We start from the raw sequence: 27,649 nt of genomic DNA on the forward strand, positions 1-27,649 counted from the left end.
GACCTGCACCTTGCCACCCCTCTAACTACTTGTATTCAATATGCTGATGACACCACCATTATTTGCTCTGCCACTAACCAGGCTGACCTTCACTCCCTTACCCAAAAAACCTTCACCACTATAGAGAAATCGTTCTCTAATCACTGTCTCCTCCTCAACCCTAAGAAAACCAAACTTCTCCTCTTTGCACCCACACACCTGTCTCCCTCTATCAATTTCACACTCACTTCTAACAATGGCACCCCAATCACTCCAGACCAAACAACCAAACTCTTGGGTATTACTATTGACAACCTACTAAAATTTGACTTTCATATCAACTCTATCATAAAAACAACTAACAGAAAGCTAGGTTCTCTCTATAGAATCAAATCTTTCTTAACTCCTGATGCTAGAACTACCATAGCTAGAACCCACCTAATCTCTACCCTATTATACGCTTCCCCCATATACACTAATCTTTCAAAATATAATCTCAATAATCTTACATCATCATACAACAATATTGCCAGATTTGCCACTGCCTCTCCATATAGAACACATCATTGCCTGAATCTCCTAAAACTAGGGTGGCTGGAGTTACCCCACCTAATTCAATACTATCAACTTACTATCGCCCACAAAGCCCTTCATCACCCTGAGAATACACCAATGTTCTCCACCCTCATAAAACCCTATAACAACCTGAAAAACCTACGCTCTTCTAATAAAATATTGATTCAAACTTCTCTATCAAAGAACGCAGCAGGTGACTCCACATTTTCCAACTCAGTTGGCAAAATATGGAATAAACTTCCTCTAGACCTCACAGCCCTAACTTCAATTCCAATATTTAAAACCAAACTTAAACACTTCCTAATCAACCACTGGCTATGCTCTTGCAATAACCCTAGCTGACCTTTTTTACTCCATCCCTCCTCTTGCCCCCTCTCCTCTTCTCCCAACTCTTTCATTTTTACACATTCCCTTTCTGTAGGGTAACGGTCTCTCCCTTCTAAAAATAGACTTTACTCAAATTTTTATTGTTAAACTTATATATAATGTAATTAATTCTGTACATACTAAGTTACCTGAACTTGCATACCTTCTATGTCTCTGTCTGATCACCATTGCCTGAACATCCTTAATTGTGGTTTAAACTCCTTGTTTATTATTGTACATTCTTGTATTATATACTTGTCAAGTAGTAGATAGCGGAGCTTTTCTCCCCGGGCCTCCACTGAAGATGGACATGTATCCAGTTGGACTAGCCCGGTTAACAAATGTAAAATAAATAAAAAATAAATAAAATCTGTGGTGAATAATTACAAGGACAGCATCAGATAAAGACTTATGTACTTACCATAACTGGCATCTGTGCTGTCCAGTGTCATTATTCATCATATTCCCATCCTCCTTCCCTCTTCCTTCTGGGGGTTCTGGCGAGACTGGAATGGCTTGTATTTGGTAAGAAGTTTTTGGCCTTCTGTTGCAGTCTGTTTCTGCATTTCAACTAATTTAGCAAACTCAATCTGAGGGTTAGAAGGTAACAAGGGATTATTGGAAGGGGAGGAGCGTAAGCTCTGGATCTGTCTGAGAGGTTGCCAGCTCAGATCCAAGACCTATCTGTGATGAATAATGACACTGGATAGCACAGATGCCAAGTTATAGTAAGTACATAATTCTTTCTTCATCCCTTCTTTCCAATCTAGGATTCCAGATAAATGAACAAAAATTCTGCTTGACTTAGACTGCTCCAGCAGCATAGAGGGATAAAACCCTGACTAAAGCCCAGTGGATATGGGTGCAGTTAGTGGCTTTGTCGAGTGATGGAGCAGCAGGGAGGGATGGGAAGCTTGGTCCAAAAAGGGGAGAGTTGCCCTTGGATGAATCAATGAGCGTGGGATGTGGGGCAAGAGTGGGTAGGACATCTAAAAGAACCCTCTGAATGGAAGTGGAGATTAATGAGGCTCCTTGATGCCCTTAATATCCATGGCTGGCCCGAGCGATATCAAAGTATTTGGGGGGGGGGGTTAGGAAAAAAGCTGGTAGACCAGTTGTGAATGTCGAGAACTGCGGGCCTAAAATCTGATCTTCTGAAGTACAAGATCAACACCCTAATAATGATGGCTTTCCTTCCTTTGTACAAGGTTCTCCTTTTGTTAAATTTCTTTCTTGACCTTCTCCCTTTGCAGATGACCTCATCAAGGGAGTACTTGAAAGCCCTGGAGTTGTCCTAAGGGACAATCAAAAAAATCTATCTTCCTTGACCCTGTCATTCAGGATTGTGTTTCTGGGTTGCCTTATAGGTACCTTTCGGCAAAAGATTTTTCTTACACAGGAGAAGTTGAACTTTTATCTGAATACATTCTTGAGCTACTCCAATCAGTTTCAGACTTCAGTAAGAGAATATCTTGGGATCCTAGGATTCATGATTTCATGATTCCTCTTGCCAGACTACACATGAGGAAACGTCTGTGGTTGTGGGGTAAAGGTGCAAGAGCTGTGGACCCCAACTGGTCTACCAGCTTTTTTTCTAATCCCCCTCAGAGAGACCAAAGCACATAAATGTTAAAAGAGATTTCTATAATACATGAAAATCTCTTTATCACCTATGATCCCCAAGACCACTTCAGGTGATTACCGATAACACAACAGTGATGTCATACATAACTGGAGGTACCAGGCCATAGTCTATCTGAAGGCTTGCTGTGATGTCTTAGGAGGTTGCTCTACAGCATTGTATAACCCTACAAGCATATTGCTTTCCATCAGAGCAAAGTCTAGTGGCAAATAAGCTGATCAGGATCAGTGCTGACCCTCAAGAATGGAAATGGAATGAGAGCTTTTCCTGTAGTTGATCCATTTGTGAGGAAAACCTCAAATAGATCTATTTCCTTCTTTAAAAGCAGACAGGTGGCTAGGTTCTGCCCCAGAGCTCCTTGCATTTATGCCAGGAAAGCACATGCATTTTCATTCCTGTTGTTGGGAATATTCATTTTTTCAGTTTCACCCCACCCTTTCCACTGATATCTGAAGATTCAGAAGGACTCTCCAAAAATGATTGTGTTGACTTCCTTCATGCCCTGGCAACATTGGTTCTCCCTTCTTAAAAAAATGTACAAGGACAATTACCACAGTCTTCCTCACAGACTAGTACCACTCACATAAGACAAGGGAGTGGGTTGAGACACCCACAGTCTCAAATAACTTCAACTAACTGCCTGGAAGATTTAGTTTTGATTCTTTTTAGGTACTTCTTTCATGACGACATACAGCAGGTACTAAAGGAGGACATCTCTTCCCTCCATTTTATTAACTCAAGTTTTTGCCATTTTATATCAAATAAACTTTGATCATCCTTTATCCAGGACAGGTGTACTTTCTTGCTTGGGACTTTCAGTGATGTTTCCACTATATCATCCCTTATTCTGAAACTTTCTTCTCTTCCCTTTCCTTTATCATTTCATTCCAATCTGCTGTATAATCCACATCTCATAATCATATTATATTTGCTGCCATACAAGCCTGAAGCTGGGTCTTGAGATCTAGCAATCCCAACCCTCCTTTTTCTATCAGCTCAGTAACAGTTTCCCATTCCACTCTTGGCCTTTTCTCATTCCCAGACATAATCCTTACATACATGTTTGATGTTTTTCTATAATCCTGACTCCAAAATCTTGGAGAATGCTTGCCCAGGATGTATAAATTGTGAAATCACTTCTGTCCCTATCTCCCTCTTCACCTCTTGTGTATTAACTGCCACTGCTTGCATTTTCATCTTATCTGTTATCCTGATTTCTGTCCATATTTTCTGAAGATATTCGATAACAATTCCAGATCCTGTTTGGTTTGAGAAATGGACAATAGCATATCATCATCTCTGGATATTGTGATCTTTTTCTCAGTTCTGTATCTGTACCCATTTATTTCTGATCTTATCATCTTCTTTAATTGATCAGTGCACACTGCAAAGAGCAGCAGTAACAGATGGAACCTCTGTCTTGCACCTCTGTTAATTACTATTTTTTTCAGACTGCCTTGGTCTCATTTACACATTGGCTGTCATCCCTTTATACATTGCCCATATTAGTTTTATCCATTCTTTTGGGAATTCCAGTCTCTCCTTACCTTCAAATAAATATCTCCATCCTACCCTATCAAATGCATTTTCAGCATCTGATGAAATTAAAGATAGTTTTCCTTCTTTTTCTTGAGGTTCCTGGAGTATCAGTAATGCAATCAGATTGTCTACCATCCTGAAAATCGCACCTCCTCCCCCAACATGCACACAGAAATCCCATTTGGCCTCTGTGTTTCAACATAAACCTGTTTGTGATAGTGACCATACTTCACAACCTATTAGCTCTTCTTCCTCTTTCAAGTTTTCTGGTAACACTAGACTTAAAAGATGCTAATTATTGCATCCCTGTTCATCCAGACTTCAGATGTTTTTTAAGCTTTTTTGTGTCTGGATCCCTTTATCAGTTATGTTTCTTATCCTTTGGACTATCCGCTGCACCGAGAGTGTTCACAAAGTGTCTAGTTCCAATCAGTTATAGCCTATTGCAGGCTACAGGGTATCTACAGTTTTCCATATTTAACCAACTTGCCTATCTCTGGAGAGTCTTTTTCAATATGTCAGGAATCTCTCTCTCTCTCCCTCTCTCTTTCTGTCTCTCTCTGTCTTAGGTGAGAGATCTCTTACACAAGTTGGGATTCCAAGAGAATATTCAAAAGTCTTTCTTCATGCCTTCAAACAGGATTGTGTTCCTGGGATTTCAACTAAGCACGATACATAGTTCCAGAAGAAAAATATAGATCTATATCTAGATTTATTTCTAAGGTTTTTCCAGTCACACTTCAGTCATTGCAAGGGAATACTTCAGTATTTTGGATCTCATGGCTTATACGATTCTCATGATACTACTGGCAAGAGTCCACATGAGAAGGATACAGTGGTATCTGAAGTTTATTTGGCCCAGCACCATCACCCTTTGTTTTACAAATCCCAGTGCTGGAGTTTGTCAGATGAGAAATCATTTGGTGGAGACATCAGATATCCTTAAATCCAGATTGCCCTTTCTTCCTCCCTGTTCCAAAGCAGCCAGTCACCACAGATGCCTTGGACTTTTCTTGCGGAGCAGTTTTAGGAGGAATAAAACTGCAGGGTGTGTGAGACACCAAGGACAGATACATAAATATCAAAGGGATGCTTGCCCTGATCAAGGCACTCAACTCTCTAAATCATCTTTGGTCCCCAGGATCCCTTCAGGTTGTTACAGTCAGTTGTATCCACCAAACAGCAGACCGAGGACCCACACACGGCTGAACATATATTTTACTATTTTTGACAGATAAGTGCTTTCATGCCAAAAACAGTTCTTCTTCAAATTATTCACAAAATATTAACTTACAAATCATTCAAATAGCAATAATTAAGTTAAACAAACCAGTCAAATCTAACAAAGAATTAGCATAAAACACGTTCCAATGAAAATTCAGCATGACAAGTCAACTAATCATATAATTGTAACAGCATTGTCAACACTGATTAAAGCATGCAGCTGTTGTATAAACAAATAGCCAATCAAATACCTTCAAAGGTGTTATTTATTTATTTATTTAATTTATTTATTTCCAGTTTGATGACCGGGGAGGTCCACTGGGCTCAAAGAGCCGTTTTCAGTGGAGGCCCGGGGAGAAAAGCTCCAATAATACATAGTACACGCTCCATAATATGAATTGCAATACATAGTGGAAACAGAAACAAACGAAGCAAATTTTACATACAAAATAGCAAAAACTAAACAAAAGTTAAACAGCAGCTTGGAGAAGGATGTAAAGCATATTTACATGTTTAGTGGTTGAGAACAGTAGTACAAGGTTAAATTAATACAGAGGTTTAAATCATCTGAAAATGATATAGAAGTAACATTAGCATGGATGAGTTCTTTATGCATGAATATTAGCATGAATTAATACAGAGGTTTATATCTTCTGAGAGTGGTATAGAGGTAGCATTAGCATGAAGGCAGTACATAGGGTTAATCAATAGTGTGTAAAGAAGAACAAACTTTGTGTGTTATAAAGTATTTATGTATTAAGCAGGTTAGGTAGGTGGAGTGCAATTGCATTTCCATTTTTGGGAGAGGTAAGAATGCAGCTGGGTTTTGAAGTGTTCAGAGTTCTCAGAAATTCTTAGAAATGGAGGGAGTGAATTCCATTTTTTGGCGACAGAAAAGGATAGGAGAAGCTGACCAGTGGGACGGTTTGGTTTATAAACAGAGATTAGATTTTGGTGGGTAGATCTTAAGAGTTCTGTTTGGGGTGTATAATGTTAAGATGTTTGTTAGTGCTGGGCATATAGCTGGTTTGAAAATAAGCTTGTGAGTGGTGATGATTTGGAGGTAGTCAAGGTAGTTTGGGAGTTCTAGCCATTGTAGCTGGTAGAGAGGTTTATAGTGGTGAGTGGAGTATTTGGAAGTGGTAGCGAACCTTGAGATTTTATTGTAACAGGATTCTAGTTTAGAAGAGATCCAGGAAGATAGGTTGGTTAGTAGGGGAGCACCATACATTAGTGAAGGTAGTAAGAAGGTAGTGACGAGGGTCTGTCTTGTTGAGGGGGGAGGAAGTGTGAGTTTCTGTACAGCATGCCAAGACTCTGATTGGTTTTCTTTATATTTAGCTGAATATGGGTATCGGATTTTAAGTGTTCGTCAATAGTAACTCCAAGAAGTTTAGCAAAGGAACAACTTCTATAGTGGAGTTGGCAAGGCTTGTAATCTTGAAAGAGGTTTTGTCTAGGCGGATAGATTTTGAGGGAGAGAATAGAAGGATCTTTGATTTGTTGGCATTCAATGAGAGGTGATTTTGGAGCATCCAGTTCTCAGTAGTTGAGAAGGCAGTTTGAGTTTTTGTTTGGAGCTCAGGGAGGTTTGATGCAAAGCAAACTAAAGTTGAATCATCTGCATATTGTACTATCTTAGTGTTAGGAATGGCAGCATGGAAATCACTAATGAAGATATTGAAGAGCATAGGACCAAGAATGGATTCCTGGGGTACCCCAGTTGGGGTGGGAAGGAAAGCTGATGTGCCAGTCTTCCATTTTACTTCCTGAGATCTGTCAGAGAGGTAGCTGCTGAACCAGGTAATGGTGTTTTGTGAGTGGTTAAGATTGGAAAGGTGGTGAAGAAGATGGGTATGGGAGACTGTGTTGAAAGCCTTGGAGAAGTCAAGGAGGACCGTGGATACAAGTTCTCTGGAGTCACGGGCATGGTTTACAATGTCTAGAAAAGAGAGAAGAGCTGTTATTGTGCTATGGCCAGGACGGAACCCATGTTGTGTTGGGGTAAGGAGTTGGTTATGTTTAATGAATGGCATGAGCTGGAGGCGGATGCATTTCTCAAGAATTTTTTAAATGGGGAGAGAATCGCTGTGGGTCAGAAGTTGGAGATGTTATTATTTTTGTCTCCTTTATGGAGGGGTAGGATAAAGGCTGCACGCCACAGTTTGGGGACATATGATTCTTGTATGGATCTGTTGATGAGTATGCTAATGGGGGTGACGATGCTGTCTGCTGCAATTCTTAAAAAGAGTGAGGGGATATCGTCAGGGGCATTGGAGCAAGGCATAAGCTTAGAGAGAATTATTTTATATATGAGGTGAGGATGGATTTGAGGTGGAATAGGGGAGGTGAGTTTGGGGTGAAAGGTTGGGCAGAGGGTTTGATTTGGGGGAGGTGTTGTTTGGGAATGTTTTAGTGAGTTCTGCTATAGAGTTAGTGAAGAAGGAGTTGAACAGAGTAGCTATTTCTGTTTCAGATTTACTAGTGTCAGGGCAAGGGTTCTTTTGGTGCCTGGGTTGAGAATTGAGTTGATGGATTTCCAGAATTGTTTGGGGTTAGAGGAATGGTAAGACTGGAGTTTGATAGAGTATGCTTTTTTGTCTTGTATGATACGTTTTTTGGCTAGGTTGCGGAGTTGTTTATATTTAAGAAGGGTGTCAGGGTGCCTATTACGATGGTAGGGTTTCTAGGTCTTGTTCCTTTGTTGCTTGAGTGTTTTGGTATCTTTACTAAGCCAAGGATTGTTTTGTATACATTTTATTCTTGGAGGGGCTTGGGAGTTAAGAGTGTCTAAGAAGCTTCAGTTTTAGAATTCATTAGCACTGTCCAGAGGCAGAGTTTTTAGAGTGTCCCAATTTATCAGTTTGAGAGAAATGGAAAAAGTTGTAGGGCTAAAGTTGTTGAGATTCCAAGTATGGATATATTGGTGTAGATGAGGAGAGGAGGGGGTTGCCCTATGTATGAAGTCTGGTAAGTGATCACTGATAGGGTCTGGTAAGGTGCCAGTGTGGGAGATTTTGTTTGGGTGGGAGACAAGGATCCAGTCCAGTATGGAGCCTGGGGGGTTATTTTTATTAGGTCTGGTTATAGCATTTGTGAGTTGAGTGAAATTATATAGATTGACTGAAATGGTGGGGTTATTGGCAGAAATTTTGTTCCAGTCAATGTTCACATTTCCTAGGATGTATGTCTCAAGCTTGATATTATATGAGGCCCATAGAAGAATTTCCTCAAGTGTGTTAGTGTTGTTTCCAAGGAGGATATAGAGGGCTATAACACAAATGCTTTTCTGGTTATTTAGTTTGAGATTTACTATGACTAGTTCAGCGTTGTTGAACTGTGGATTAGTATTTTTCTAGGGAGTGATGGAGAGTAGGTTAGAGTAGATTAAGGCTACTCCTCCACCATTCTTTTTTAGGCGGTCTTGTCTAAGTACTTGAAACCCAGGGGGTAGTATTTCAGAGTCTGAAATGTTGGGTATTAGCTATGTCTCAGAGACAGCTACTATGTCAGGTCGGGTATGAGTTAGGCAAGCGTGGAAGTGGGCTAATTTGTTTATTAGACTCTGGGTATTGATGGTCAAGATCTTAAGGTATTTAGGGTTGGTAGTATGGGTGGTAATGGGGGGAGATGGAGGTCCCCCTGAGGGGTCCTGGGTTGGGGTATATGTCTCCTGCTAGGCATAGGCAGTTAAATGGGAATGAGAGCATGGGTTTGGATTTGCTCCTAGAGTTTGGTGGGCGGTACAATAGTGCTTTTGGAATATGACGTTTCATTGAGGAGGATAGGAGTTTTAGTTTAAAGCAGAGAAGTGGGTTTGGAAGCACTAGGGAGGAAGATATGGTGTGGAAATGAGATGTGGCAGAGTTATGATGTGTGTTAGGGGTGATGGTGGGGTGAAGAGGTGATATTAAAGAAGGGGGTAGTTTGTAAGAGGAATAGGAGGTAGCATGGTATAGAGGTATTAGGAGTAGTAGGGTATGGGAAAGGATGAGAATGATTTGAAGGGACTTGGTGTGGTTTAGGTATAATGGAATAGTTAGGGATTAGGTGCTGAGGATGTAATAGGATTATTGGTGACAGTGTAGGAGGGAGGAGTATGGAAGTGTATCTAGAGCTTTAAGGATTAGGGATGGGAAAGGGGTGAGAGAGTATTAGAGGAGGGGAGGGGATAGTAAGGAGATGAGAGCGGATTATGTGAGACAGGGAGGAGGGGACTTATGGCTAGAATAAGTGTAGGAGCACTGGGGGTGGGTGAGAATTGGTGAGCCCGCAGGGTGAACGAAGTGGGTAGAGACAAGGAGAAGGAAGAAGGCAAGACTGTGAATAACAATCAGTGGTTAGGTAGGTAAGCTCAGACGTAAGGTAAGTATGGAGAATGTAGCACTTGTTTACTATAGTTGCTGTATGCATCATGTAACACAAGTCTCCAGCCAAATTCCTTGTAAGCATAACAGCATAATTAACAGCAGTTTGTGTAGTAAAAGCAGTCACCGCTTCAGTTAGTCCCTTAGACTATTGTGAGCATAGCAGCATATGTAACAGTAAACAGTTTGTGTAGTAAAAGCAATCACTATGTCAGTTAGATCCCTAGGCTGCATAAAGTTAGCTAAGTACTTCGGTTGGAAAACACAAACATGCCTGTTAAACCAGGTGCACCACAAACATTTGAGAAGAGCTTAAACACTTGCAGGCACTTACTTGCAGGTGTGCACACTGAAAAGGGTCTGGGGAAGCTTTCTCACCACAAGCAGGCCAAAAGATAACTTTCAAAATGGCGCAGCTCAAGGAGACCCACTAATATAGACTAGTTAATGTGCATGGGGGAGGAGGGAGATACAAAATGGGGGAAGGTATAACCAGAAAAAGCAGGTAGAGATCTGACCCACCCCCTCACAGAAGACTGCAAAGAAAAGCAATCAGCATAAGAAGTGGAGGCCTTGGAGCTGTAATGTAAGTGTAAGCAAGGAAGAATTAGAAGCAGGAAATTAGGAGTGTAAGCAGTTAGTTGCAGAAACACTACTTTATGGCCTTGGTGTGCAACTAATGCAAAGGAAGGTAAATCTATCTGGGGGACAAAATACACCAAGTAAATGGTACTTGCCTTACTTTGCAAGTATTCAGTGTGGAGGCAGATCTATTTGGGACAAGATACAACATGTATATTGTTAAGTTATGCCACCCAATGGCAATAGACAAAGCAATAGTTGTTGGGGCGGAGGGAGCCCTTGCAGGTGTGCACGCCGGCCCAAACAATGTTTAAAAAATAACTAGTAAAATTAACAAATGTGCTGTAAAAGGAAATGTAAATAACCAGTCACAATGTTTAACGCATAACTATTAAGGACCACATCTGCTAATAACAAGAGCTGTAAATATCCAGTCACCTATGCAGACTTGTCTGGTAGGTATCCTTATTAAAAAGTGTTATACTTGGCTTGCAATAACTGTAGAGAGAAACCGGACCATAGCAGTGGTTTTATCTGGCAATGTTGCAGTTGCTGGGGGGGGGGACCCGAGCTGCGATGATGCAGGTAGACCAAGTGTGCTATGCACACTTGTCTGGTAGGTATCCATATTAAAACGTGTTATTCTTGGCTTGCAATAACTGTAGGGAGAAACCGGACCATAGCAGTAGTTTTATCTGGCAATGTTGCAGTTGCTGGGGGTGGGGGGGTGGAACCTGAGCTGTGATGATGCAGGTTGACCAAGTATGCTATGCAGACTTGTCTGGTAGGTATCCTTATTAAAAAGTGTTATTCTTGGCTTAAAATAACTGTAGGGAGAAACCGGACCGTAGCAGTGGTTTTATCTGGCAATGTTGCAGTTGTTGGGTCGGGGAGGAATCCGAGCTGCAATGATGCAGGTAGACCAAGTGTGCTATGCAGACTTGTCTGGGAGGTGTCCTTATTAAAAAGTGTTATTCTTGGCTTGCAATAACTGCAGGGAGAAACTGGACCATAGCAGTGGTTTTATCTGGCAATGTTGCAGTTGCTGGGGTGGGGGCAGAGCTGCGATGATGCAGGTAAACCAAGTGTGTTGCAGGTGTGCACACTGAAAAGGGTCTGGTGAAGCTTCCTCACCACAAGCAGGCCAAAAGATAACTTTTTTTTTTTTAGAATAAATTCATGTTAGAATACAATGAGCAGATTACAAGATATACTATGTGCAGCATTTTGCTGCTTGAGGCTATTAACAGTGGCTAGAGAGCGTAAAGATCAGCCAATCAAATAACCACAATGTGGTGTTTGTAGGTCAACCATAGATACGAATACAGATATATTACAAACCAATAGGTTGCTAAAAACACACAGCTGAATAATCACAGCATTTAACACTGCTTAAAGCATGTAGCTGTTGTATACACAAATTTGCCAATCAAATAGCTTTAAATGTGTTCAAACCAGTGGGCAGATTACAGTATACAACTAATTATGTGCAGCAGTACGGTGCTTTAAGCTAATGACAATGGTTAGATAGCGTAACAAATCTACCTGTCATATAACTACAAAGCCGTTATCAATACTGATGTTTGTAGGTTGACAATATACCAGTCCTATGGTTACAAATTTATTTTAAACCAATGGGTTACCAGAAACATATGGCTGAATAAACACAGCACTACACTACTCTAAACCAGTACAAAATAAAAATTTTGTCAAACATTTAAGAGCGCTCATAGAAACCATTAAAATAAAACATAATAATGTGACATTTAAGCTACATAATCTAAAGAGTTTTTGAAACACATTCATTAAGCATTGCATATCAATCCTTTGTAATTGCAACATCATTATCTGCAGTGCACGAATATTCATGCATATGCATGGCAGGATAACCAATCATTCATCTTCAGATGGGTGAATATCCAATGAAAAACTATCATTGGAAGACTGGTGCAATACAAAACTAAACTATTCAAAGCAGATATAGAGAGTCTACATGCTAATCGGACATTCATATATAATATATTCTAAATGAAAGAACATACTCATGAGGCCAACTAAATATAGTTACTTACTATGATATACAAATTTAAAACATGAAATAATAAAATAAATGACTTCCTCGGATGCAACAAATAAAAACAAGAAACTTTAAACTAACAAAAAACATTTTCATTAAAAAATAATGAGAAAAAACAGCCATGCTGTCAAATTGACTTCAAGCATCCATACAAGTGTATAACTAACCTAACCAATTAAGTGGCCATAAGATAGTATAAAACCAATTGACAACATTATCTGCCAATCTAACCAAAAATTAAAGGCAGGCAGGGATAAACTGACAAATGTTTCAATGCCATGACCCAAAATATTAAATGACAAAAACCTAAATCAATAAAATACTAAAACCAAATATAGAAAAAGCAATATAAATATGAGCAATAACATATCTGAATAAATCTTTTACCTATACAAGGCACAAAACTTTAGGTGAGGTTTCAGTGGAATAGAATCATTTAGCCCATAACCTTTATCTGCTTGCAGTTGTATGATCCGTCTTAACTCACTGTTTCAGTTAAATTTTTTATATCATCTAATCTCCTGTCTATAACCAGTACCTGAACCACCAAAGAAGCAAATGAATATTCAGATCCATGGCTCTTTATATGCTTGGCCTAGGCATTCCTCTCATCTGACCTGTTTATAGCGTAAATATGTTCACGGATCTGCTCTCTTAGACTCGTGAACAAATGACCTACGTATGTAACTTCTGGAAGTCTGAATTTGCACTTCAGAGGATTGAGCTTCAAGTTTACTTCACGTGCTCTATCTAGAACTTTCCTGAGGTTTCTGTCATGCTCTGTTTCACCATTGCCTCCAACCAATAAATCATCTACTATTATGGCACAAGTTATATTTATTCCAAATGGCATCCTTAGGAATCTGTATCTGCCAAATAGAGTACCAAAAGTAGTTAGAAATAAAGATTTGCAATCAAGCATCACTTGCCAAAATTAACTCTTTGCATCCAAGACAGAGAAAACAGTGGCATTCAGTGTTAAGGCTGTGACGTCTTTGATTGTGCACATTAGATGATACGGTCTCTTTAATGCTTTGTTCTGATCTCTTGGGTCAGTACATATTCTGATTTCATCTGAGCCTTTTTTGTGAGCTGCTACCATGGACGAAACCCATTCAGTTGGTTCTGTGACTGGACAAATCACACCTTGCTTGCTGTTCCATTTTATCCAACTGAGTCTTAACTTTGTCCTGCATAGCTATCAGAACTCTTCTTGCTGGTCTGACTACTGGAGTGACCTCAAGGTCTAACTTCATGGAATACACAACTGGAAGTTTGCCTAACTTGTCATCAAAAACATCAGCATACTCTGAGAAAATGACTTCAGAAAAATTAGAACTCGGAAATGCACTTACATGATGGACTTCTTTAGCAAAAGAAAGCAGATTCATTCTCAAACTATCTTTGAGACCCAGTAAAGATTGCACTGGTCTTCGAACTACATAGAATAACAAGTTGTAACAGTTCTCAGCCAAATAACACTAAAGCATCACAGAACCTTCAGTTTGAATTTCTTCATCTAAATAAGCAACAAGTCTCGCACTGCTGGCTACATTGAGTTGTTCGTTAGTTCTCACTTTAGCAAATGTGCCTGCTGACATAACATTACACTTTGAACCAGTGTCTGCTTTAAGCTCTGTGAACTTTCCTTTAGGACAGTACAAAACACTTCGCTTCTTCTTAATAAATTCACTACATCAGCTCCTTCATCAAACACTGATACACCAGCTATATAGAAAGCTGTCTGCTTCGGCTGTACTTGATCAACTTGCTTCTTTGTGTGACCTTTCTTTACAACTGTGTGAGGTTTACTTGATTTACAAAACTTTTGGAAGTGGTTCCATTTTTTATACTTGTAGCATTGCTGACCAAATGCTATGCACTTCTGTCTTTTAGACTCATTATTTGCACACATCAATTGCAACAGTTAACAATAAAGCTTGACTTGGGTTTTGCTGATTCATGCTTGTACTGCACTAAACTGGAGCTTGCTCCTTTCTTAGAACTTACTTGAAAGCTACGTGGCATCGCTGGTGAACCAGCAGGGGTTGTGGCTCACATGTGCTTAGGCTTACTTCTGTTTGCCACGTGTTGCATACTATCTACATTTGCTCTGGAGCCAACTGGAACCATGCTCTTGTTACTTGCAAGCAGGGTTGCCAGATTTCCAGCACCCCAGGTAGGGACAAAAAAAAAAAAAAAAAAAAAAAGAAGGTCTCTCACGGCAAGTGAAGACCAAAAAAAAAAAAAAAAAGATCTCTCGGTAGCTCTGCACTAAACGCGGAGCTTCTCGTGTTTAATGCATTGCAGTTCCGCATTCAACACAAGTAGCTCCGTGTTTAGCGATTTTTGATTGGCCCGTATGCCAGCATATGGGCCAATCAAAAATCGCTAAACACGGAGCTTCTCATGTTTAATGCGGAACACAAGAAGCTCCGTGTTTAGCAATTTTTGATTGGCCCGTATGCCAAGTATACGGGACAATAAAAAAAAAACAAAAAAAACAAACAAAGCGGAGGCTGGCCGGGATTTAAACCGGCAGGGCGGGACTCGGGATCAGGCTGCTGATCTCGGGACAGTCCCGCCCAAATAGGGATGTCTGGCAACCCTGCTTGCAAGCATACTTGTGTGTTTTTTTCTCACCTCATGGATTTGACAAATCTTTATGGCTTTGCTCAATGTTAAATCACTGTCACGAAGTAAAATCTTTCTCACAGCAGCACTGTTAATACCACACACAAGCCTGTGCTTTATCAGCTCATCTTATAATTCACCAAACCAACACGTTTTAGCTTTGTTTCTCAGGTCAGTTATATAAGCTGCATACGTTTCCCCTGGTTTCTGATCTCTTGTGTAAAACAAATGCCTCTCTAATGTAATATTTGTCCTGGGGTTACACATTTCTCTGAACTTGAGCTTCAAACACTCTGGGTCTTCTCTTGATTCAGCATGTACAACAATATGACATTTTTTACTTTCTCCTTCATATACTGTAGGTGCATACACAAATGAACACTCTCTTTCTATGGCCTCTGACCTAGCTAGGTTTATCAAAATGAATGCCCTGGTGCGTGCATATATATATCTCTGCATAAGCTGCTTGTATAAAAAAATGTCGTACTCTTGCTCAAATGTTCTCCAATTGTCTGCAATATTCTGATCAAATACAAGTGGTAGGGGCTTTCTAACTCCGTCTGCCATATTAACACATACCAGTGAAGGGTTTTGCAAATAAGCACAAACGTACACACATGCACATATGCCAGAAACTTATGCCAGTATTTGTAACTTTGTCCAATCCCTTTGCGTTTCTGAATTTATAGCTTTTGGGCTTTTTGAAATAATGCTAATCAACAAACTCATAGTACCTCTGAATAATTGGGCTTTGTGAAATAAACTTCTCGGGTGCTTTAACACACTTGTAATATCATTTTGCAATGCTAAAGTCATCATCATTTTAAGAAACCTCTCAAACAACTTTACGATGCGAGTGAAATAAACTCTCATGGACTATAATACTCTTGTAATATCATTTTGCAATAAATCGCCTCTTATCAGTGTAAGAAACATATCAAATAACTGCACAATGCAAATAAACTGGACCTCTCTTGCTCAAAACTCAATAACATTTTGAAGTAGTTGCACTTTGCGAATAACTGCATACAGCACACTGAAATGTCCCCAGAATGGTGGTACCTTGCTAGGCAACTCTTTACAGTGCAAGAAACACTGTAATGGCGGCACTGTGTGAATAGACACACCCAGCACAAGAAACCTTTCAAAATGGCTATATTTTGATTGTATTTCATGAAATATGTGCACTTTGCACACAATAAACTTTTCAAAATATATGCACAGTAATAAGCACAATATCATAAGCACTATTACACACTTTGAGATACTTTGAATAACTTTAATTATGCCCTTGATACAGTACAAAGTCATAGTTATGCCAAACCATAGCAATTTGCCAAAACACATGCATTCGCCTTGCTTTATTTTTGGTTAATGTGCCCTTTTTTGCACTTATTATATTTGTTGTGCTCGATTAAGCCCTTTTCATGCCCAATGTACTTTTGTTGTGCTCGTTTTACTCCAAACATGCCCAATTTTATCTTTAAACACACTCATTTTTTTATTAAACACGCTCGTTTTATTTTAAAAATTACTTGTTTTGCTTTAAACATGCTTGTTTTGCTTTATTGTTAATCAATTCATCAGATACCTTTATTTTAAGCATTTCTTTTTAGCCAACAAACTTTTTGTGCCTTCCGCTTGCTCAGTAATGCGGTTTGTGCCCTTGTAATGTCCCGTTTTGTCTCTTCTATCAAATAAACAGTTTGTGGTACTTCGCATTATCTTTAATTCTTTTCTGGCCCTTTTTGTGCTCATTTCCCTCCGTTTTACCTTCACTGTCATCTCTGCACCTAATGGCTCTGGATCTTATTCTCTTCAATCCCGGTTCTGACACTATGCCGCTCTCCTACTTTGGACACAATAGAAGAGCCTTTGTGGATTCTGTTCAAGCAGCTTTATTTTATTCAGACACATCACTATAGAAGTTTACTGATTTTAACTTAAGTAACTATATACAAACTGACAACTGCGATCATGCATGCTCTCACTCTCGCTGCTCTTACAAAATGGCACTAAGGAGTGCACATGTCTAGAATTCATACGTGCATGTACAGCCTTGACATGCTTCTTAAAGATATAGCACACTTCATTTACATTCTGATCTACAGTTTGTCTCAAAGATTTTTTTTTATTTTTAAAACAGAACCTGCAAGTAGGACCTGCTATATGCTTAATCTTTTCGTCAGTCAAGAAAATCGATCAGTGTTTCTTAAACACATCACAAATTATCTTAATATCTGTTGAAAAGGATAGGGATGGTCCTAACCTCTATGATCTATCCTTCTTAAATGTACTATTTAAATTATCCACTCTATTCCTAAAACAGGGTCTTGCTCTACCTTCTGTGTTTATTCAATCAGACTTTAGGATCTGGTCAATCTCCCGAGTGGCGTAACCTCTTGACATCAAATCTCATTTAAACTCTTGTAGACTGTTCTGAAAGTCGACATCCTTATAATTAAGCCTAGATAACCTCATCCCCTGGCCATTTATAATATTACTATAAATAAAGGCTGGGTGCATGCTCTTCCTATGCAGGATGTGATAACTTCCTGCAAGGTTTCTTGAATAAATGAGAACAGAGTTTCTTATTTTCATCTGTAATAACAGATACATCTAAGAAATCTATTTCACTAAAAGAATAATTCATCATAAATTTCAAAACTGTAGCATATGACTTAATAAGGCTCAAAAAAGAGATCAACTCTTCAGTCGAACCTTGCCGCAGGATAAAAACGTCATCCACAAATTGTAGTACACAGTAAATCTATAAAAGTGCTCATCACCATATTGGTGTAGATATTGGCACAAGAAGTGCCCATAGCATTGCCCAGATTTTATCAATAATACCTGTCTTTGAAGATAAAGACATTATTATTTGAAATAAGTTCAATGAACATACTAATTAAGCTCATTTGGTCAGTGAAATAACTACTGTTTCTGTCAAGATATGCCATCACATATTCAAGACCTACTTCATTTTGTATCACAGTAAAGAGGGAAGTCACATCCAATATGAGTAATATCAAATTCTGCTTCGAAGAGCTTGTTTGTGATACTTCAGATAAACTCTGCAAGAACTGTTTAGTGTCTCTAAGGATAGTTGCAGCAGTGTCAAGAATGGGTCTTAACATCTTTTCTATGGGTCTATATTAGAACACCGAACTTTCAAAATTTCGAGTGTTCTAATATCGACCCGTTTTCAGCGAATGCTGAAAATATTGAAGAAACAGAAAACTGAGTTTTTTCCTGGGGAAAGAATTCGGTTATCCATTTCTGTTGCTTCGGTATTTTCAGCGCTGTGGTGGAAAGTTACCGGTCGGGTTCAGGTAAGTGTGCGATTGGGTGGACGTGAGGGTTAGGGCGGGTTAGGTGAGTTAGGGTGCAGGTCAGGTAAGTGTGCGATTGTGTGGACATTAGGGTTAGAGCGGGGTAGGTGAGTTAGTGTTAGGACGCGGGTGAGGTGACTGTGCGATAGTGACGGAACTTAGGGTTAGAGTTTGGGTTAAGGTAAGTGGATAGTTAGTGGTGTATGTATAGTTTAGTGTAGGGTTTGGTGTAAGAGTTTAGGTGTATGTGTGTGGATTGCTGTTTGTTTGGTGTGCTTGTGTTGGGTGTATGTGTTTTGTAACAGCGAATTTTTTCCCTAGGAAAAAAATTTGCTGTTCTGTATGTTCGATGTTTTACATTTTTGATTAACTGGGTTCGATATTAGAACACTCAAAATGTTGAAAGTTTGGTGTTCTAATATAGACCCTTTTCTACATAAATAGATAAGGGTTCTGTTAACCATCCCCTCCCAGTGACAGTCCACCTCATGGGAGGGTGAACTGGATCTTTGTGAATTTTAGGGAGTCCATAAATATTAGGAACTAATGGATTCTTAATCATTAGATAATTATAGAGCTCTTCACTAATATATCTGCTCATCTTACAATCTAACAGATCATCATGCAGTTTATGGATCATATTGTCTATATCTACCCACTGAATGACATCGTAAGTGGACCTATGAGATAGAAGTTGACCCATACTATCTAAATAACAGTTGAGATCCATTGTAACTATTGCTCCTCCTTTGTTGGCGGGGCGAATGGTTATATTATCCATCTCTTGTAATTGCTTAAGTGCTGTAAACTCACCATATGTTAAATATGAAGCATGATTGCTCTTATTAGTTACTTTATCATTCTTCTTGACACCCAAAGCTTGAAATAAATCTGCTTCACACAGTTGGGAAAAAGCTTCCAATAAAGGGTGTAGTTTGAGAATAAATGCGCTCATTTCTTAAAGGAATTAATAGAGAAATCACTATTGAACATTAAATCTGAAGTAGGAGAATTCATTTGTCAGCAACCTGTGGGTATGGATCCGATATCGGATCCGAACCGGCATGGTTTATCCAGCTATGGAGCCGAGCTCCTAGCTCCTCCCCTCACCCATAATGCCCTGCTCTCCCTACATGACCTCAGATCTAGTTTGCCGCGCATGTTGTAGGCTGGGTCGTCAGAGCTCCTAAAGCTAAGTTGATATTTTCTTATTAAAGGGTGTTAAAATTGTTTAAACTTTAAATTTGTGTGAAAGATATAGGTTCCCCTTCTGTTTTTATATTTTTTGGGTTAATTTAATTTAGCTTTTACCCTCCCCTCGCTGGTTCGTAGTTGGTGTGTGTGTGTGTGTGTGTATTTCTTTGGGGCCTTTGTGTGAGTGTTTTTTTTTTTAGTTTACTTTATTGTTACTATTTAAAAAAAAATAAATAAATAAATAGTAATGTCTGAGGCCCCAAAGGCTGTGTTTTCAAAGTGCTCCGAGTGTGGCCATAAGCTTTCACCTGCTGATGGCCACACTCGGTGCATTCGATGCCTTGGGGTTGAACACCTCACTTCAGGGTGTTCAATCTGTGCAGGGTTCAACCCCAGGGCATTGAAGGAGCGGAGGTCGAAGCTAGTCTTGGCGGGACTCTTACCCCCAGACTCGGCTTCGGCCCCCGCCCCCTTGGTGGTCACTGCTTCGGCAGTCCCTGCCTTGCCTGCTCCCCCTCCTCCACCCGGGATTCAAACTCCCGCCAAAGGGTCGGAGGAGAGGGAAGCCAGGAAAAAGGACCAGAGAGAGAAGCACCACAAGCGGCAGGCCGAGACCTCCGTTTCGGCCCTGCCGGCTAAGCGGGCTTCTCCTCTGGCCTCTCTGGCTGCTGGCTCTCCCCCTCCTCGGCTCCGGTCCCCGTGCTTTTCACCGGAGCCTGAGGATGAGGAGACCCGACCTCCGTCGAGGCTATCGAGGCGGCACTCAAGGCCTACCTCGGTAGCCTCGTCGAGGTCTACTTAAAGCCTCTCCGATGCTGATCTGGACCGGATGATGCAAAGATTCATCCAGGCCCAGATGCAGATGGGAGTGCTCCTGCCTCCCCCCCCCCTCTGGGGGGGGGGAGCTCGACCCCCTTTTTTAAGCCCATTGCTCCTTCTCCGACCCGCTACCCGGGTTCGGAGCGCCCGGAGCCGGGCAGCCTTGGAGCTGCGGGTGGGTCGGCGCCAACAGTACTGGATACTTCGGATCCGACCCTGCCCTCGAGTCTGTCGGATCCGACCTCTCGGAGCCTTGGCCCGAGCTTCGGATCCGAGGGACTCAGTGTGCCTTCGGCGCCGTCCTTGTCGGAGCGCACTGGTCCCTCGGATCCGAGGGGCTCAGCGCCGGCTCTGATCCACTCATCGGATCCGAGGGGGAGCCGACGGCTTTTGATGTAGTGGAGAGGGCTCTGTTGAGGGCATCCGGACCCCCGGCCCTTGCTTCGGCTCTGTCCCGCACTCCATCTGCTCTGGGCCAGGCTTCCATCACCCGGCCACTGGGACAGCCCGCTTCACTGCCCCAAGCAGTTCCTGCGGTTCTAGACATTGCTGGCAAGGGCTCCTCGGACAGCCCCCCAGAGGAAGCACCTCGCAAGCATTCGTGCAAGAGGAGGCACATAGACTCCCCCGAGTCTTTGACTGAAGACACTGACTTGAAGGAAGGGGAAGGCTTCCCAAGATCACTCCCTGAGGATGTCTCCTTCGGAGACATCATGGAAATGTTACGGATTAGAGGTGGGTGGTCTGCCCCAAAGTCTTCCTTGGATGAGTCAGTGTTCTTGGAGGTATTTGAAGTGGGCCCGTCTACCTCTTGGGTGTCCCCTCCTGCCGACCTCCTGGTGGACCTTATTACCACCAGGGCATGGAAGGAACCGGACACCGTGGAGCCAATCCCTAAGAGGCCCGACAGGATCCTTAGCCCCCCTGCTGACCGTGCCCACTGGAGCAAGGGACCCCCGGTAGATGCCATGTTGTCGGCAGCAGCCACTAAGAGGGAACTCGCCCAGGAGAGTCCCTCAGTCCATCCCCCGAGCAAGGAGTCTCGGATGATGGACCGTTTGGGGAAGCGAATGTTTAGTTCAGCGACCTTCTCAGTGAGGGCGCTCAACTATTTGGCACACGTCATCAGGATGCAGCGCGATCTTATCAAGGAATACGCTGCATCCCCCCCAGAGTCCATGTCGGAGGAGGACAAACTTATGCACTCCACCCGTATGGCCACTCTTCGTTCGGTGACTCACACCTCTATGCCGTTACTTTCCCACGCTACCGAGGGAGCCACTAGAGCTGCGGGAGCGGGCCTAGTCACAAGACCGCAGGCCTGGCTCTGCCACTGCGATTTTACAGAGCCCTTCAAGGCGTCTTTCGCGAACGCCCCCTTTGACGGTTCTGCCCTTTTTGGCAAGACGGTCCGCGATACCTTGGTTCAGAGTGAGAAGGACGGGAAGACGCTGTTTGCCGTCGGAGTCTGCTTCTCTGTGCCCCAGAGGTCCTACTCTAGGAACCAAAAGGGCCAGAAGAAGATGTGGTTCCGGAAGTCGCAGCATTCCCAACCCGCTCCGGACAACCAGTCCTTCCGCGGCAGAGGAGGACAGGGAGGATGCCACCCTAGGGGCAGAGGGGCTCCCAGGAACTTTGGGTCCAGGGAACCTTTCTCTGAACGGCCCACGCAGCAACCCTGAGGGGTTGCCTGGCTGCTCCACTCTGGAGGCAGTCGGGGGACGTTTCTCGGAGCACATAGCGGCATGGGAGTCCATTACATCGGACCGCTGGGTACTCCGGATTATATCCAGAGGTTACAAGATCCCCTTTATTCATCTCCCAAAGTTAAAAATCCTCCCCGATGTTCCACCCAATCAGAGGGAGGCCGCTTCAGCAGAAATTGCCCATCTGCTGAGAAAAAGAACCATCCAGCCCGTCCCCCCAGACCAGATCGGATCAGGGTTCTACTCCAGGTTCTTTTTAGTGCCAAAAAAGACGGGGGACCTCAGACCCATTCTAGACCTGTCCCTGCCGAACCTGTCAGTTCCCAAAAAGAAGTTCCGGATGGTCACTTTGCAGCCCATCCTCCCCCTTCTAGGGGAGAATCACTGGATGTGCTCTATAGACCTCAAGGACGTGTACTACCACATTCGGATGGACAGACGATCCAGGAGGTTTCTTTGCTTCCGGCTGGGAGCCAGTCACTACCATTTTAGGGTCCTTCCCTTTGGTCTCACCACAGCCCCCAGGGTGTTCACCAAAGTGTTAGCAGTTGTTGCGGCCCACCTGAGGCTTCAGGGGGTGCAGGTCTTTCCGTACCTAGACGACTGGCTTCTCGCCGCCCCAACAAGGCATCTACTCTCTTTGGCAAGAGACTCCTTCCTTCGTCTAGCTCCCAAGCTAGGCATCACGGTAAACATAGAGAAGTCCAACCTGGTCCCTACTCAAACAATAGAATTTATAGGAGCCAGGTTAGACACGGGAAATTTAAGAGCCTTTCTCACAACCGACAGGGTTCGGAATCTGCGACTCCAGGTGCGGGCCATCCTTCACTTCAGCTCATCACCTGCGGAATTGATCCTGAGGGCGCTAGGGTCTATGGCAACAGCGATTACTCTTCTTCTGCACGCCCGCTTGAACATGCGGGTGCTTCAATGGACACTTCAGGTGCAATGGTCATTTCTCTCCCTCCCCCTGTATCATCCCATTGCAATCAGCAAGGCTTGCAAGCGGTCTCTCTTGTGGTGGCTCCATTCTCCGGACCTCCACAGGGACCGCCCCTTTTTTGCATCTCCCCCTCTCGCCACGGTGACCACGGACGCTTCCCGCCTCGGGTGGGGGCATTTTGCGGGCCAGATGGTCCAAGGCACGTGGAGCGATTCAGAGACCTCCCTGCATATCAATGTTCTGGAAATGAGGGCGGTGCTCTTGGCGTTGCAAGCACTTCAGGCCCTCCTTCCCGTGGGAACAATTGCGATTCAATCAGACAACATGTCGGTGGTCTGGTACATCAACAAACAGGGGGGAACCAGGTCTTACCCTTTATGTCGAGAAGCCATGAGAGTGTGGAAATGGGTGATCTCCACCAACCGCTTTATCATCGCAACGCATATTCCGGGTCGGACCAATATCCTAGCGGACAAGCTCAGTCGCACCATTCTCTCCCCGTACGAGTGGTCTCTCAATTCTCAAGTAGCGAAACGTATCTTCGCACAGTGGGGGGCTCCCTGTTGCGATCTCTTTGTTTCTTTTTTAAACGCCAAGTGCGACAGTTTTTTCGCTCTAATCCCCCCTCCAGGGGATTCTCCGAGAGACGCTCTGGTGCATGCTTGGCCTCCCGGTCTTCTTTATGCATACCCCCGTCTACCTCTGATTCTACAAGTACTTCAGAAAGCCTCTCGGTTGGGGTGCAGAATGATCCTCATTGCCCCATTCTGGCCTCGACAGATCTGGTTCCCTTACCTAAGGTCTCATTCAGTGAATCCACCTTGGATTCTAGATCCCATTCCGGATCTGATATCACACACGTCGAACCTGCCAACTCCGAACCTGGACAACCTGAAGTTGACTGCTTGGCTGCTCCAGTTCCACTCTTAATCAGGACTCCCAGTATCTCGTCCCCAGTTAAGGCCATTCTGGTAGCGGCCCACAAGCCCTCTACCAGAAAAATTTACCGCAGTAAATGGAAGCGTTTCTCCATTTGGGCAGAGCGGCAAGGCCTAGATCCTTTCACGGTTCCCCTTCCTTTGGTTCTAGATTTCCTTACTACTCTCTTTAAGGATGGCGCCAGTAGTTCCATGGTTAACGTTCAGCTGGCGGCCATATCGCATTACCATGTTGGACACGATTCAGGGCCTCTTATGTCGGCTAAGTTATGCAAAACCTTCCTAAAAGGCACCTTTTTGCTCAGACCCCCTGTCAAAGAAACGGTTCCCCCGTGGGATCTTTCCTTGGTACTTCAGGCGTTGACCGCTCCCCCCTTCGAACCTGTGGCCACAGTCGATCTTAAACACTTGTCCTTTAAGAGCGCTTTTTTGGTAGCCATTACTTCGGCTAAGAGAGTTTCAGAGCTTCAGGCCCTGTCCATGAAACCGCCTTATCTGATTTTTCATCCGGACCGGGTGTACCTCAGGATCAATCCCTCCTTTCTTCCTAAAGTAGCTTCGGAGCCTAACATTAATCAGTCCATCAACCTCCCTGTTTTCTTCCCGAAGTATCAAAACAAAGGCGAATACAAGCTGCATTCCTTGGATGTTCACAGGCAGCTTCGTTTTTACCTTCATAGGACAGCTGGTCATAGGCAATCAGACCAGTTGTTCATTTCTTTTGCCAAATTCAGTCTGGGTAAACCAATTTCCAAAGTTTCTTTGTCACGTTGGATTTCTCAGTGTATTCTGTTGGCGTACCAAGCCTCTGGGAGGCCCGCACCGGAGGGAGTCCATGCTCATTCGACCCGGTCTGTCTCTACTTCAGCGGCCTTTAAGTCGAGGGTTCCTCTGGATGACATTTGTTCAGCAGCCACTTGGGCTTCATCTCATACCTTTATTACTCATTACAAGCTGGACGTCACTTCTAGAGGTAGAGCATCCTTTGGCTCCACGGTGCTCCGGAATATCCTTCCATGATGGCCACCCAAGATTCAGGTAGCTGGGGACTCTGTCCCACAGGTTGCTGACAAATGAATTCTCCTACTTCAGATTTAGAAGTTATGTACTTACCATAACGTTCCATCTGAGTAGGTGGATTCATTTATCTGCAACCATCCCGCCCTCCTATCCCCCTGGCCTTATCAGTTTCCTGCATAGGGTGTGTTACCCTTTGGTTAGGGTAGTTGGTGCAGGGCAAACTCGATCTGAGGTCATGTAGGGCGAGCAGGGCATTGTGGGTGAGGGGAGGAGCTAGGAGCTCGGATCCATAGCTGGATAAACCATGCTGGTTCGGATCCGATATCGGATCCATACCCACAGGTTGCAGACAAATGAATCCACCTACTCAGATGGAACATTATGGTAAGTACATAACTTCTAATTTCAATATCACATTCCTAGTGAAGCATTTAAGATCCAGTATAGTGTCACATAAATTCCCTCTGATGGAGGGAATAAAATAGAGTCCCTTCTCAATGATGGCAATTTGTTCAAGAGAAAGTTGTACTGATGAGATATTCCAAATTAAAGAGTCTTTGTCGGTTCCCACATCCATTTGATTGTGGGATAAGCCTGCTGTTCTGCCGATGGTTTGCGACGTTTTTTTCCTCTGCTTCTCGATCGCCTGGTTACTGATTTGTCCCTGATCAGTAGTGGTAAAGTCAGAAAAAACATGTGAAGATTAGACATGAAAGGTGCAGTTGTTTTCCTGCATACATCTGCTCCTAACAAGGAAATTGAGTCTTGTACCACTTCAGATTGAACCAATGGCTGAATATTAATAATCAAGGTAACATCTGCCTCGGCAGTATTTGTCGGTGGACAAAAATTGTTGGAGGTAGCAGTCACAGGATTATTTGCATTAACAGGTGGAACTGTATTTGTCTGTCCACTCGACCTGGTGGCAGTTGGAGTCTTGGGCCAGGAAAAGATTCTACCAGCACGAAAGTCCACAAGATTACTATGTAATTTCTTTTTCTTCTGTATCATAAGCTTATTATCTAAAGCTGACATATTGCTAATCACATCATTCAGAGCTGAGCATACAGTCTCTATGGAAAACCCATCATGCAATCACTCGACGTACACATTGCTCTCAGTACGCAATTGTTCCTCAAAGGGTCTAAAGAAATCAATCAGGAGTCTCATGTAACTAAAACTTAGGTCTAAGTTAAGTTTTCGCCATTGAGTTAGTAGCTCAGGATATGAGCTAGCATACGTCAGCATTTTTATGACTCTTAGACCACGAGGTATTACATTAAATTGAATACATGCTTCTAGGTGCAATCACTGCCATTGCAGCCTTTTCAGTTTAAAAAGTCTGTTCTCAAGCTCTTTGATTAACATATTCAGCATATTCATATCATAATTCACAGTGCCATCCTTTTCTTCAGAAAAGGCAGTGCGTAATAAAGGATTACCTTTAACTCAAAGAACTTGCATAAAATATTCAATGTGTCACTGTGAGCCCTTTCTGTTGCCACCATTAGGGTCAGAGTCCTATTCCAGATCAGTAAAACCTTCAGCCATGCTCCAACCACCAGCAAAAGATAATTAATTAGCAATTTGAAGGAGCAAACTCGTGGATGAATGAAGTGTCCTCAAGCCAAAAAACACAAGTATATCCACCAAACAGCAGATCAAGGAGCCACACATGGCTGAAAGTATAAAAAGTATTTTATTATGTTTGACAGATAAGCACCACTATTGTGAAACAAAACTGTAAGAGTATGACACCTAAAGAGGCAGAAATTACAACTAAGTGAAGTTATGACTAAAATACAGTGAAATATGTATAAATGTGTGAATAAGGCACAGATCATGCAGTATATATTGCAATTCTGCAAATATTGCAAATGCAGCTACATGACTATGGCACTAGACCAAGATGAAATTACAAGCAGGTCACTTCTTAGGTTAACAGCAAACAAAATAGCTTAAAGGTACAAAACAAAATTATTAAGTGACAGGCAACTTGACATGCAATTGAAGTATGCAAGGAAAACTGAAATAACTTTCTCTCCCCTTTTTGATGAAAAATCTCACATTTCAGGACTCTCCATGTTTCTCGGAGTCCTCAGTAAATAATCTCCACTAATCAGTGTCATTTTCATTCTACTCACATCAGCATTGAATTAACCTGTTAGTTGCCACTAACTTCATGATTTCTTTTGTAATTGTAAGAGTATATTTGTGTGGTGTTGAACTTAGATGCAGACTGTTGTTGCAGATACACAATTTAACTTTCATTGTTTGTTTTTCTGAGACTTTTCAAATTTGCATTTTTGTCAGCCTGATAGCCATTTATCAGGAGACCATGTGTCTAGCCTTGTCTAGTAAAACTCCTGACATTGTGAGAGCACTTTAATTATGTACTGTATTATTCGATTATTATTCAGTGCTGGGAGAAGTAGCATGTTGTTAAGGAAATCAGCCGAGGAAGTGGTAACTTAATATATATGGGGGACCTGTACATTATTACCTACAATCCAGTATGAGTTCTTGAGGAACTTATTACAAAAAAGGCAAGTAATGCAAGCTCTACTCACCAAACTGGTCGACAAAATCTCACAAGATATTTTTTCCACTTGGAGAAACCACACACACACCAACATACACACACCCACCACCTCACCTCCATTGCTTACATATACACCAATTCTGTTTTTTACAATATTAGACAAAGGAGA

The 27,649-nt window shown here is 42.4% G+C and overlaps 1 protein-coding gene across 1 annotated transcript in view; it reads left to right on the forward strand.

The window, feature by feature from the left end:
* The window catches only part of ZCWPW1 (zinc finger CW-type and PWWP domain containing 1), a 2,385,176-nt gene that overhangs the window by 1,936,877 nt on the left and 420,650 nt on the right, over nucleotides 1-27,649 (forward strand). The window lies entirely within an intron of this gene.

This window comes from Protopterus annectens, chromosome 7.part0 (assembly GCF_019279795.1).
Source record: "Protopterus annectens isolate FY-2018-M chromosome 7.part0, PAN1.0, whole genome shotgun sequence".
Taxonomy (NCBI): domain Eukaryota; kingdom Metazoa; phylum Chordata; order Ceratodontiformes; family Protopteridae; genus Protopterus; species Protopterus annectens.